Below are 12092 nucleotides of genomic sequence, written 5' to 3'. Positions count from 1 at the left end.
GAGAGTGGCTGTGAGAAGCAAAGAGAAGGTCAAAACAGCATCTGACCGGCCTTAAGGCCTCTGGGCAGCTCAGGCCGGTCTCAGATTCAGCTGGAAGGAATCGTGGCCGGACAGGAGCCTCCGGGCGCCCTGGTCTGGCAGAAGGCTCTCGGTTATCCAGTACGGCCAAATTTTGGACCAGAAGTCTGGCCGGCCAGGCTTCCTGAGCGTCATAATCGGGCATAATCGGTTCATGCGATCCTGTCTGGCCAAGGCTGTGGGCGGCCAGCCGGGCAGGTCTTTTGTCGTCTAGCGCTTTGCGCCATATCCTGTCTGGCCAAGGCTGTGGACGGCCAGCCGGGCAGGTCTTTTGTCTTCTAGCGTTTGCGCCATATCCTGTCCGGCCAAGGCTGTGGACGGCCAGCCGGGCAGGTCTTTTGTCGTCTAGCGCTTTGTCGTCTAGCGATTGCGCCATATCCTGTCCGGCTAAGGCTGTGGACGGCCAGGCGGGCAGGTCTTTTGTCGTTTAGCGCTTTGTTGTCTAGCGATTGTGCCATATCCTGTCCGGCTAAGGCTGTGGATGGCCAGCCGGGCAGGTCTTTTGTCTTCTAGCGCTTTGTCGTCTAGCGATTGCGCCATATCCTGTCCGGCTAAGGCTGTGGACGGCCAGCCGGGCAGGTCTTTTGTCTTCTAGCGATTGCGCCATATCCTGTCCGGCTAAGGCTGTGGACGGCCAGCCGGGCAGGTCTTTTGCCCTCTAGCGCTTTGCGCCATATCCTGTCCGGCTAAGGCTGTGGACGGCCAGCCGGGCAGGTCTTTTGTCGTCTAGCGCTTTGCGCCATATCCTGTCCGGCCAAGGCTGTGGACGGCTAGCCGGGCAGGTCTTTTTTCGTCTAGCGCTTTGGAACCTGTGCCTCGCATTTAATGCGGACGGCGCATTTAACGCGAACAGCGCATTTAATGCGGCAGGTGACGTGGCGCACTCCGGCTGGCGGGAAAAGGCCGGTATTTTTCCCGCTCTTCCCAGCCTCTCTATATATACCGAAGTTTACTCTTCATTTTTTACTTTTCACCTTTTACTCTCCTCCTCTTCTGCTCGGCTATTCAAGTTTCTGCCCGCTTCGGATCAGTGAGCCCGGAGATCTTCGTCCAACACTTCAGTCCGGTAATCTCTTTTAGCTTTTCTTTTCTTCCCTTTTAATGTCTAGCACTAGTTCGGAGTCGGACTCTGGCTCAAAGGAGTCCGGCTTGACCAGTACTACGGGGTCTGGGGCGTCGGAGAGGACGAGGCCGGCCTCGTCTATGGAGGCCGGTGTTGAGGACGAAGAGATAGTAATCGTAGTAGACGAGGAGAGCGGAGAGGAAGTGATTGTGGACTTAGACACAATCCGGTCCGTGGGGACGGACCGGACCGGGTAGAAACCAGCGACGATGAAGAAGACGTTGAAGCGGTAGTTCCTCGCTTGCCGCGCGCGCCCGTCGAGGTGATAGCAGAGGCACAGATGGAGGCCAACCCACAGTACAACATCGGGGCCCTATACGAGGTGAATCATCTGTGGCCGGGCAAACTTCAGGCCGTCAGGGGCAAATACTGTATTCCTGATCGGTACCTTTTGAGGCCGGCCATTGAAGGGGACCAGGCCAGCAACGATAGTGCAGATCTCTGCCTATATGAAGAGGCCTTACGGGCCGGGCTTAGGCTTCCCTTCCATCCATTTTTTGTCGATGTGCTGAATTATTACGGGCTGGCGGTTACACAGGTCGTGCCGAACTCTTGGAGGACGCTGGTCGGTTTCCTGTACCTTTTGGGAGTTCGGCTCCGTAGGAACCCCACCCTGCCCGTCTTCAGGATGTGTGCGCACCTGAAGAGGCACAAGGACGGCGGCTGGATCTACATCAGCCAGAGGCCCGAAGTGAGAATGATCACTGGCATACCTACTTCCATTCACACATGGAAGAACAGGTTTTTCTACGTAAAGGACACCGAGCCGGGCTCCCACTGGCCGTTCTCATTGGAATGGAGAATGCCGGACACTCTTCTCCTTAGTAAGAAACCAGCCCTTGAGGACTACGACCACATGACCTTCGTTCTGATCAGAGAAGAGCTAAAGCGAGGTCAAATACACTGCTCAGAATTCGAAGAGGAGGCCGAGCTGGTAGCGCTCGGGGTCAGTCGTGCGACGCCGGCACGTACGTAGACTTTTTAGGCCAGCATTTACTTTTTTGAACTGCTCTTCAATTTTTCATAGTTCTGACTGCGTTCTGTTCTCTCTTTCAGAAATGGTGAAGCAGATGTCCCTGCTGGACAAAATCAAGCAGACCTCCCAAGCGTCCTCAGCGTAGGAGCAGCCCCAAGCCAAGGGCAAGAAGAGGAAGGCGCCGGAGTCGACTCTGCCGATGGTCGCACTGGCTAAATCTCTGAAAAGCAGCCGGGCGACGCATAAGCTTGCCGTATCGAGCCGGGCAAATACCGCAGGACAGAGCTCCAGGTCCGGAGGGATGACAGGGCCGCAACACGGCGGGGCAGTTCTGGGCATCGCTGCCGCCACGACGGTTGGAGGCGACAACGTCTTCCGCCCGAACTGGGCCGTGCAGAAAACGGACACCGGCCTGGGGGATACCCGGGTGGCCGCGGAATTGATGTACAAGGGCGTCCTCCCACGCGACCGGTGTGAAGTCGAGAAAGAGGTGCCGGAGACCTGCGAAGCGGCAATCAGCTCCGCCCTCTATCAACTCCAAGTGTACTCGAGGGACATGGCCAAGAAACGATATCTCTTCTCTGAGACGATCACAAAGATAGAGTCCGAGAAGGGCCAGCTCCAGAAGGAGAACGGCGAGCTTACCGAAGCCGTCCAGATCAAAGAAGCCGAACTCAACAGCTTGCAGGACGAACTGCAGAGGGTCAAGAACCAGGCCGTGCAGGATCTCCTAATTTCGACGGAGAGGGCCGGAAAGAAGGAGAAGGCGGCCGTGGAGAAGGCCGTGAAGGAGACCGAGGAGAGGAAAGACGCTCAGCACTTCGACTTGGGCCTCCAGGCCTATAGGGCGGGTTTCCTTCTCTGCTCCGAGCAGGTGAAGAAGATTCACCCCGGCGTTTCCCTGGACGGGCTGACCGTTCCGTATGCATCTCCGGACGGGGAGGATGATGGAGAGGAAGATGAACCGGACTCCTCCCGGCCCATTGAGGTGGATTCGGAGGTGACTGTGGCCGCAGTCTCCACCACTGAGGTCGGCGGGCTTGCAACCCCTACTCCTACAGAGGTCGTCACCGAGGGAGTGGCCGACGAGGAGGCCTGAGTAGCAGCCCTCTTGCTCCTATCTTTCTTTTTGGTGGTATGCTTTTTGTACGGTCCATGAGGCCCATTCTTTGTAAGCCAGCTCGGCCAAGAGAGCACTTTTGTAATATGAATACAAATACACTTTTGTCCAACTGTCTGTACGGCATTCTTGTTTTTTGTACGCATAATTTCTGTGCTGCTTCCTTCTCTTTCTGTCGAGCCGGAGTGGTTGTCCGTCATTGGCCGAGAGGGTCTGTAAGCCATTTACAACGAGCCGGAGTGAACCACTTCAACCCTCTAAGTCTGCAAGCACCGAGCTGGGAGCTAAGAATGCAAACACTTAGAATCTTTGAAGGTGGTTTTCACTGCTGGCGTCCTCGGCTGGAACTGATCTCCAAGCCACTAGGATGAGCCTGAGTGCACCACTACTGCTCGTCTAAGTCTGCAAGCACTGAGCTGGGAGCTAAGTATGCAAACACTTAGTCTTTGAAGGTGGTTTCCACTGCGGGCGTCCTCGGCTGGAACTGATCTCCAAGCCACTAGGATGAACCTGAGTGCACCACTACTGCTCGTCTAAGTCTGCAAGCACTGAGCTGGGAGCTAAGTATGCAAACACTTAGTCTTTGAAGGTGGTTTCCACTGCGGGCGTCCTCGGCTGGAACTGATCTCCAAGCCACTAGGATGAGCCTGAGTGCACCACTACTGCTCGTCTAAGTCTGCAAGCACTGAGCTGGGAGCTAAGTATGCAAACACTTAGTCTTTGAAGGTGGTTTCCACTGCGGGCGTCCTCGGCTGGAACTGATCTCCAAGCCACTAGGATGAGCCTGAGTGCACCACTACTGCTCGTCTAAGTCTGCAAGCACCGAGCTGGGAGCTAAGTATGCAAACACTTAGTCTTTGAAGGTGGTTTCCACTGCGGGCGTCCTCGGCTGGAACTGATCTCCAAGCCACTAGGATGAGCCTGAGTGCACCACTACTGCTCGTCTAAGTCTGCAAGCACTGAGCTGGGAGCTAAGTATGCAAACACTTAGTCTTTGAAGGTGGTTTCCACTGCGGGCGTCCTCGGCTGGAACTGATCTCCAAGCCACTAGGATGAGCCTGAGTGCACCACTACTGCTCGTCTAAGTCTGCAAGCACTGAGCTGGGAGCTAAGTATGCAAACACTTAGTCTTTGAAGGTGGTTTCCACTGCGGGCGTCCTCGGCTGGAACTGATCTCCAAGCCACTAGGATGAGCCTGAGTGCACCACTACTGCTCGTCTAAGTCTGCAAGCACTGAGCTGGGAGCTAAGTATGCAAACACTTAGTCTTTGAAGGTGGTTTCCACTGCGGGCGTCCTCGGCTGGAACTGATCTCCAAGCCACTAGGATGAGCCTGAGTGCACCACTACTGCTCGTCTAAGTCTGCAAGCACTGAGCTGGGAGCTAAGTATGCAAACACTTAGTCTTTGAAGGTGGTTTCCACTGCGGGCGTCCTCGGCTGGAACTGATCTCCAAGCCACTAGGATGAGCCTGAGTGCACCAGTGCTGTATGTTGGCGTTTATAAGTGACTCAAAGAGGGACACTTGTTTGGCAAACTTATTTTATTCATTTCAGAACTTGAATAATTACAGCAGTTCTTTACAAGTCTACGAAGGCAAACAAAATTACTGATAGTAGATCCGAAGATTTCTAAAATTCCAGGCGTGCGGTAGCATCTGTTCGTCAAGGGACTCTAGCCGGTAGCTTCCTGGACGGATGACCTCTTTGACTCAGTACGGCCCTTCCCAGGTCGGAGAGAGCTTGCCTACTCTTCTTGGTTGGGAGACGGAGGCTTTCCTCAGGACTAGATGGCCGGCACGGAATTCTCTTGGTCGGATCTTGACGTCATGATATCTGGACACTTTCTGCTTATAGGCTGCACCCCTGATCTGAGATTCCTCACGAACTTCTTCAAGCAAGTCAAGGTTGGCACGGAGTCCGTCCGCGTTGAGCTGCTCATTGAAATGGACGATCCTTGGGGAGGGGACGCCGATGTCAACCGGGATCACTGCTTCCTTTCCAAAGGAAAGATTGAAGGGCGACTCACCTGTAGCAGTGCGCGGAGTGGTCCGATACGCCCAGAGCACATGATACAGTTCGTCAGCCCAGCGCCCGGCCTTGCCATCCAGTCTCTTCTTTATCCCCTGCAACAGGGTCCTGTTTGTCACCTCTGTCTACCCATTCGTCTGAGGATGTGCCACAGATGTGAACCTCTGCTCTATCTGCAGATCTGAACAAAACTTTCGGAAGTTCCTTGAGTCGAACTGCTTGCCATTGTCCGTTATGAGGACCCGGGGGATTCCGAATCTGCACACTACTGATTTCCAGAAGAAGTTCTATACATTCTGCTCTGTAATCTTGGCCAGAGGCTCGGCTTCTACCCACTTGGTAAAATAATCGATGGTGACAACGACGAACTCACGGCCTCCAGAGGCCTGCGGAAAGGGGCCCAGAATATCCATTCCCCAGACTGCAAAGGGGAGAGGACTGATGATCGGGGCCATCGGAACGGGCGGCTGGTGGACGGCCGGAGAGAACTTCTGGCACTTCTCACACTTCTTCACAAGGCTCAGAGTGTCCTTCCTCAATGTAGGCCAGTACAGACCTCTCAGGAGGACTTTAATGGCGAGGGCCTTGCCCCCGAGGTGCTCTCCGCAGATTCCTTCATGGGTTTCCTGCAAGGCTAACAAGGCATCACTGGGGCGGAGACACTTTAGATACGGGAGGGTATACGACCTCTTATACAGAGTCTCGCCGTCCAGTGAAAACCTTGCTGCTCGCTGCATGACTTTACGGGCCTCTTTTTTCTCTCCTGGGAGCTCTCTGCTGCGCAGATATCTGATGATCTCATCCATCCAGCACGGCTCATCGTCGATCTGCATCACTACGACGGACTGGCCATCGATACTGGACTTCTTCAGAAACTCCATGCAAATTTCTCTGAGAGCGGTGTAACCTGATGCTGCGAGCTTCGATAGCACATCCGCTTTTGCATTCTCTGTTCTGGGGACTCTGACGACCTCAAAGCTCTTGAACTTATCAGCCAGACTGCGAACCCTTCCCAAGTACTTGATCATCCGTTCTTCACGGGCTTCATATACCCCCTGGATCTGACAGATGACCAGCTGTGAATCGCAGTACGCCTTCAACCTCTGAGCACAGGTCTGCACAGCGAGATTCATTCCAGCTATGAGCGCTTCATATTCTGCTTCGTTGTTGGACGCACGGAAACCAAACCTCAGGGCATAATTCAGGACGAAGTCCTCTGGTCCAGTGAGAACTAGTCCTGCACCGCACCTTGTCTTGTTTGATGACCCGTCCACATACACCTCCCAGAGCGGCTCTTCAAAATCCAGATGCGCGCTGACGGACTCAGTCCCGGGGGCGGGGCCGTTTCGGACTCAATTCGCTGCTCGGGTACAGCCAGCTCTGCTTCTGGAGAAGGAATTGCTACCAACCTGGGGTCTGGATCTGGAACTGTACACTCGGCTATGAAGTCTGCGAGAATCTGAGCTTTGATCGCCGATCTGGGCAGATACTTGATATCAAACTCGCTGAGCTCCACGGCCCACTTGACAAGTCGGCCTGAAGTGTCTGGCCGGTGGAGGATCTGTCTGAGGGGCTATCCTGTCAAGACCTTGATCGTGTGCGCCTGGAAATACGGCCTTAGCTTCCTGGCCGCCATAATGAGGGCGTACACGAGCTTCTCTACTCGCTGATATCTGGTCTCTGCATCGTGGAGGACCTTGCTGACATAGTAGATCGGCTTTTGCTGGTTAGACTCCTCTCTGATCAGTACTGCTGCAACTGCCAAGGGTCCCGCTGAGAGATACAGAATTAGCTCTTCTCCTGGCTCGGGCGTGGACAACAAAGGGGGAGAGGATAAGTACTGCTTCAGCTCCTCGAACGCTGCTTGACATTCCGGAGTCCAGGGCGCGGTTTTTATACCTTTGACCGCGTTGAAGAACGGGAGGCATCTTTTGGCAGACTTGGAAATAAACCGCCCCAGGGCTGCCACTAGCCCGGTCAGCCGCTGCACTTCTCTGATAGTATTGGGAGGAGTCAGCTCCATTACTGCCTTGATCTTCTCTGGATTTGCCTCTATCCCTCTCTGGCTTACCATGAAGCCCAGGAATTTGCCTGCCCCGACGCCAAACGTACACTTAGTCGGATTAAGCTTCATGTTGTGTTCCCTCAAGACTTGGAAGGCCTCTTTGAGGTCGGAGACGTGGTTGGAAGCACTTCTGCTCTTCACTAGCATATCATCAACGTAGACCTCCATGTTCCGGCCGATCTGATTTCTGAACAGCTTGTTGACGAGCCGCTGGTAAGTGGCTCCTGCATTCTTCAGTCCAAAAGGCATCACCCGATAGCAATAGGTCCCCTGATCAGTCACAAACGATGTCTTCGGGATGTCTGACTCATACATTCTGATCTGATTGTATCCTGAGAAGGCATCCATGAAACTGAGCAGCTCGTGACCTGCAGTAGCGTCAATGAGCTGATCTATTTTCGGGAGCGGGTAGCTGTCCTTTGGGCAGGCCTTATTCAGGTCTGTAAAGTCTATACAGGTCCTCCACTTCCCATTGGACTTCTTTACCATCACCACATTCGCGAGCCAGTCCAGGTACTGGATCTCGCGGACGAAATCGGCCTTCAAAAGCCTCTCCACCTCTTCTCTGATGGCCCTTCGTCTCTCCAGTGCAAAGTGCCTCCGCTTCTGTTTCACGGGCTTGCAGGTCTGATCAACACCGAGCTCATGGGTGCTAATTGCTGGGTCGATGCCGGGCACGTCTGAAGGAGCCCAGGTAAAGACATCTGTATTGGCTCTGAGGAACTGAGCAAGATCCTGCTGCACGGCCTCTGGCAGGGCAGAGCCGATCTGGACAACCCTCTGTTCGTCATCGATGTTCAATGGGATAGAAATGAGGTCCTCGGCCGGCTCGTTGACTGTGATCTGCGCTTCATCTCTCAGATCATACAGCTCGATTGGCAAAGACTCAGACGCATTCTTCCCTCTCAGTGCCGCTGCATAGCACCGTCTTGATTGGGGCTGATCCCCTCTGACTTCACCTACGCCTCCTGGCGTAATGAACTTCATCTTCTGATGGTAAGCGGAGGGAATAGCTCGGAGGAGGTTTTGGCCAGGGCGTCCTAGAATGGCATTATAGGCCGACTTGGCCCTCACCACCAGGAAGTTCACCATGGCGAAGGACTGGCAGGGCGGCTCCCCGATAAGAACTGGAAGCTCAATCTGCCCTTCAACCTTGACAACTTCTCCTGAGAACCCGAACAGATCAGAGTTGGCCGGCTTCAGACGTTCAGTTCCGATCAGCATCTGCTCGAAGGCGTGATAGTAGAGGATGTCTGCGAAGCTCCCGTTGTCAACCAAGATCTTCTTCATTTCTCAGTTCGCCACTAGCATGGTGATGACCAAGGCATCATCATGCGGGAGGATCAGGCCGTCAAGATCTGCTTCTGAAAAGGATATCTCGTTCTCTGGCCTGGCCTTCTTGCTGCAGGTATGGACGGCGTTGACCTGCCGGGCATAAGTCCTGCGGGCTGATGAAGAGGTCCCTCCCGCGGTCGGCCCTCCTGAAATGGTACCAATAACACCATGAGGTTGAGGTTGAGGTACCTGAGGAGGGGGGCTGGCCGGGGCAGGAGCTTGGATGCGGTCACCCAGAGGTTGGGCGTCTCGGGGGCTTCTATCTCTGGGCCTCGGGTTGTCCTGGCGCTCTCTTCTGTTGTCATTATTTTTTAAGTACCTTCCGAGGTACCCTCTGCTTATCAGCTGCTCGATCTCCTCCTTCAGATGAATGCACGCATTGGTGTCATGGCCGTGGCTCTTATGGAACCGGCAATACCTGGACATATCTCGTGTGCCCTCCTCTGATGTCTGCTTCTTCGGCCATCGGATAAAGTCTTCCTTCCGAATGGCTGCTAAGATTTGGGCCCTGGATGCGGTGAGCGGGGTGTAGGGATCCCTCGGCGGGGGGCTCCTCTCCTTCCGGGGCCAGGGAGAGCTCCTCTCCTTCCGGGACGGACTGCTCTCCTTCCTCTGAGGTCTGTCGTCCCTACGTTGCTTGGCGGGGTTCTTCTCCTCGGGTCTTCTCTTGCTGACGGAGTCCAGGGCGGCGAGAGTTTCCTCGACGGAGATGTACTCTTCCGCCCCGGTCATCAGATCTGCCAGGGACTGCGGATTGCACCAGGCAACTGCTCGTCTGAAGTCAGTTGACCGGGCTCCGGCCAGAAGGGCATTCATTGCCGCGGAGGGATCCAGGTTGGGTACCTGCAGAGCCTCCCTGTTGAACCGGCCAACGAACGCCTTCAAGGCCTCACCGTCTTCCTGCCTCAGGGCCATCAGCGAAGCTGTTGTCTTTCGAGGTCTTCTGCTGCTCATGAAATGTCGGGCCAGGTCATCCCCGAAGTCGTCGAAATTGTCCACAGACTTGGGTGAAATACTCAAGAGGGGGGGTGAATTGAATTTAACTCAATATTAGGCCTTTTGAAAATTATCTATAAACCCTAATTGGAATTTTTCTTCACTTAAATAAATATTTGGTTAGTGCAAATATAATTGAAAGAACAAAGTGAAATGCCAAACCAAAACAATAATGGAAATGCAAGAGTGAGAAATTGACACACCGATATATAGTGGTTCGGCCAACGGCCTACTCCACTCTACTCAAGGTCGCACTTGAGGGATTCCACTATAGGAGACCTCCACGATGCCCGGCTCCGAGGCGGTTACAAATCCAAGGGATATTAAACAAGGATGCCCTTACACCTTTACAAAGACTCTCCTTCTCCGCCGAGTTCTAAGCGGTTGCTCTCTAGGGAATTAAAAAGGGAATGCCCTAGCCACCTACACTAGATTTGAAAGAGAATAGCTTGGCTTCTTCTTGAAAGCTTGATGCTCTTTGTAGACCCTTGATTGCTCTTCAAAGATGGTGATTTGCAAGTGAAAGCACTACTATATCCAAACTCAAAAGATTCACAAGTGAAAGGCAAGTTTGGGATGAAAAACAAAAACTCAAGCTAAAATGGATTGCAAATGTTTTTGATGCTTAAGGATGTTTTTCAAAGATCAAGAGAGAGTGAAAAACTTCTCTACATGTTGTATATATAACCACACCAAAGAATATGACCGTTTGGGGGTGGTAATATCAAAAACCAAAGATTAATTTGAATCCCAACGGCTATTTTTTAGTCTGTCGCGAGGTTCTCGGAGTTCCGAGAACCATTCTCGGAGTTCCGAGAATTCTCGGAGTTCCGAGAAATATTCTCGGAGTTCCGAGACAACGGCCAGAAGAAATAAAATTTCTACTGGACCATTTCTCGGAGTTCCGAGAAATTGTCTCGGAGTTCCGAGAAAGTGTCCAGATGCTACTGGACCTTTTCTCGGAGTTCCGAGGGAACTCTCGGAGTTCCGAGCTCGGAGCTCCGAGAAAAATTCTCGGAGTTCCGAGAAGCCTAAAAATCCGCACTTTTTGATTTTTATTGCAAATTTGATTTTTAGCTTTTGGAACTCAACTCCTATGGTTATTTTGGAATGTTTATGAGGGTCCCAACATGTTGGTCCACCACATAACCATTCACTAATCCATTTTAAGTTCTTAAGTGTTCTTTGAAAACCAAGTTGAAAGCACTTTGAAAACGTTTTGCCTTGACTTGAAAATCTAAAGAGAAAGGATGTACAATGATACCTATGCAATCTTCAACTTCTCTTTAGTCTTGGTCTTCAATTGATCTTCCATCTTGTGTATGCTTTGCTTGAGAGATGAGGTGAGCTTCACTTAGCTCCTTTGACTCTTGTATGGGATATCTCCAAGCATGACCATGTTGTGTGTTGGTTTCTTCAATGATCAATCCTATCTTAAACACAACACTTCAAAGCAAATTGATTAGTATTCAAAAACACAATCAATTATGTTTAGAATCATCAAAACAAGATAGGAGAGTAGACCCTTGGGCTTACAATCTCCCCCTTTTTGATGATGACAAACAAAATTGATTATGAGGTGTGTGTGGAGTGACATAGTAGGCAAGTGAATACTAGAACTCCCCCTCAATATATGCACACATATAAATGATACAAGTTATAAGCAAGTGGTGCATATAGTCAATTGAATAGATAATCAATTTCAAACTTCTCCCCCTTTTGTCATCGACAGAAAGGGTGTAAAAAAAAATAGGAGTGGATAACTCCCCCTGAATCAATGCTTATGGTATAAAATTATATAACCAAGTAATGCACATATACCTGTTCATGATCGAGATGTTGACATATGTCAAGATGTTAGGTATTTTAATTAAAGTGAAGATACCTCTCCAACTTAGAAAAACTAAGAAGGCTAAGAATATCAATTGAGTGATTTTTAAGATTAAAAATTTGACATCTCATTCATGCAGATACTACCAAACAAAGATTATATATATAAATACTATATAGATAAGCTGGTTAAAGGCACAAAGTATTTATTTGGCAATTTCTTTGATTTGATCCGCACTCCATATGTTTAAGGCACTTCGAATATAGCAAATTCTATCATCACTAAGGGGTTTTGTAAAGATATCCGCTAATTGTTCTTCAGTGTTGATATATTTTAAGCAAATATCCCCTTTTTGTGAGTGATCTCTGATGAAGTGGTGCCTAATCTCATTGTGTTTTGTTCTTGAGTGTTGTATGGGGTTCTTTGTTAAGCTTATAGCACTAGTATTGTCACATTGGATGAGAATATTTTCCATTTTGATTGCATAGTCCATCAATGTGCTTTTCATCCATAGGACTTGAGCACAGCAAGCTCCAGCTG

Source organism: Tasmannia lanceolata, unplaced genomic scaffold (assembly GCF_043159265.1).
Source record: "Tasmannia lanceolata isolate RefF3 unplaced genomic scaffold, GAP_Taslan_0.1 ptg000008l, whole genome shotgun sequence".
Taxonomy (NCBI): domain Eukaryota; kingdom Viridiplantae; phylum Streptophyta; class Magnoliopsida; order Canellales; family Winteraceae; genus Tasmannia; species Tasmannia lanceolata.
The sequence above is the reverse complement of the archived record's forward strand: the minus strand, read 5'-3'. Positions refer to the sequence as shown.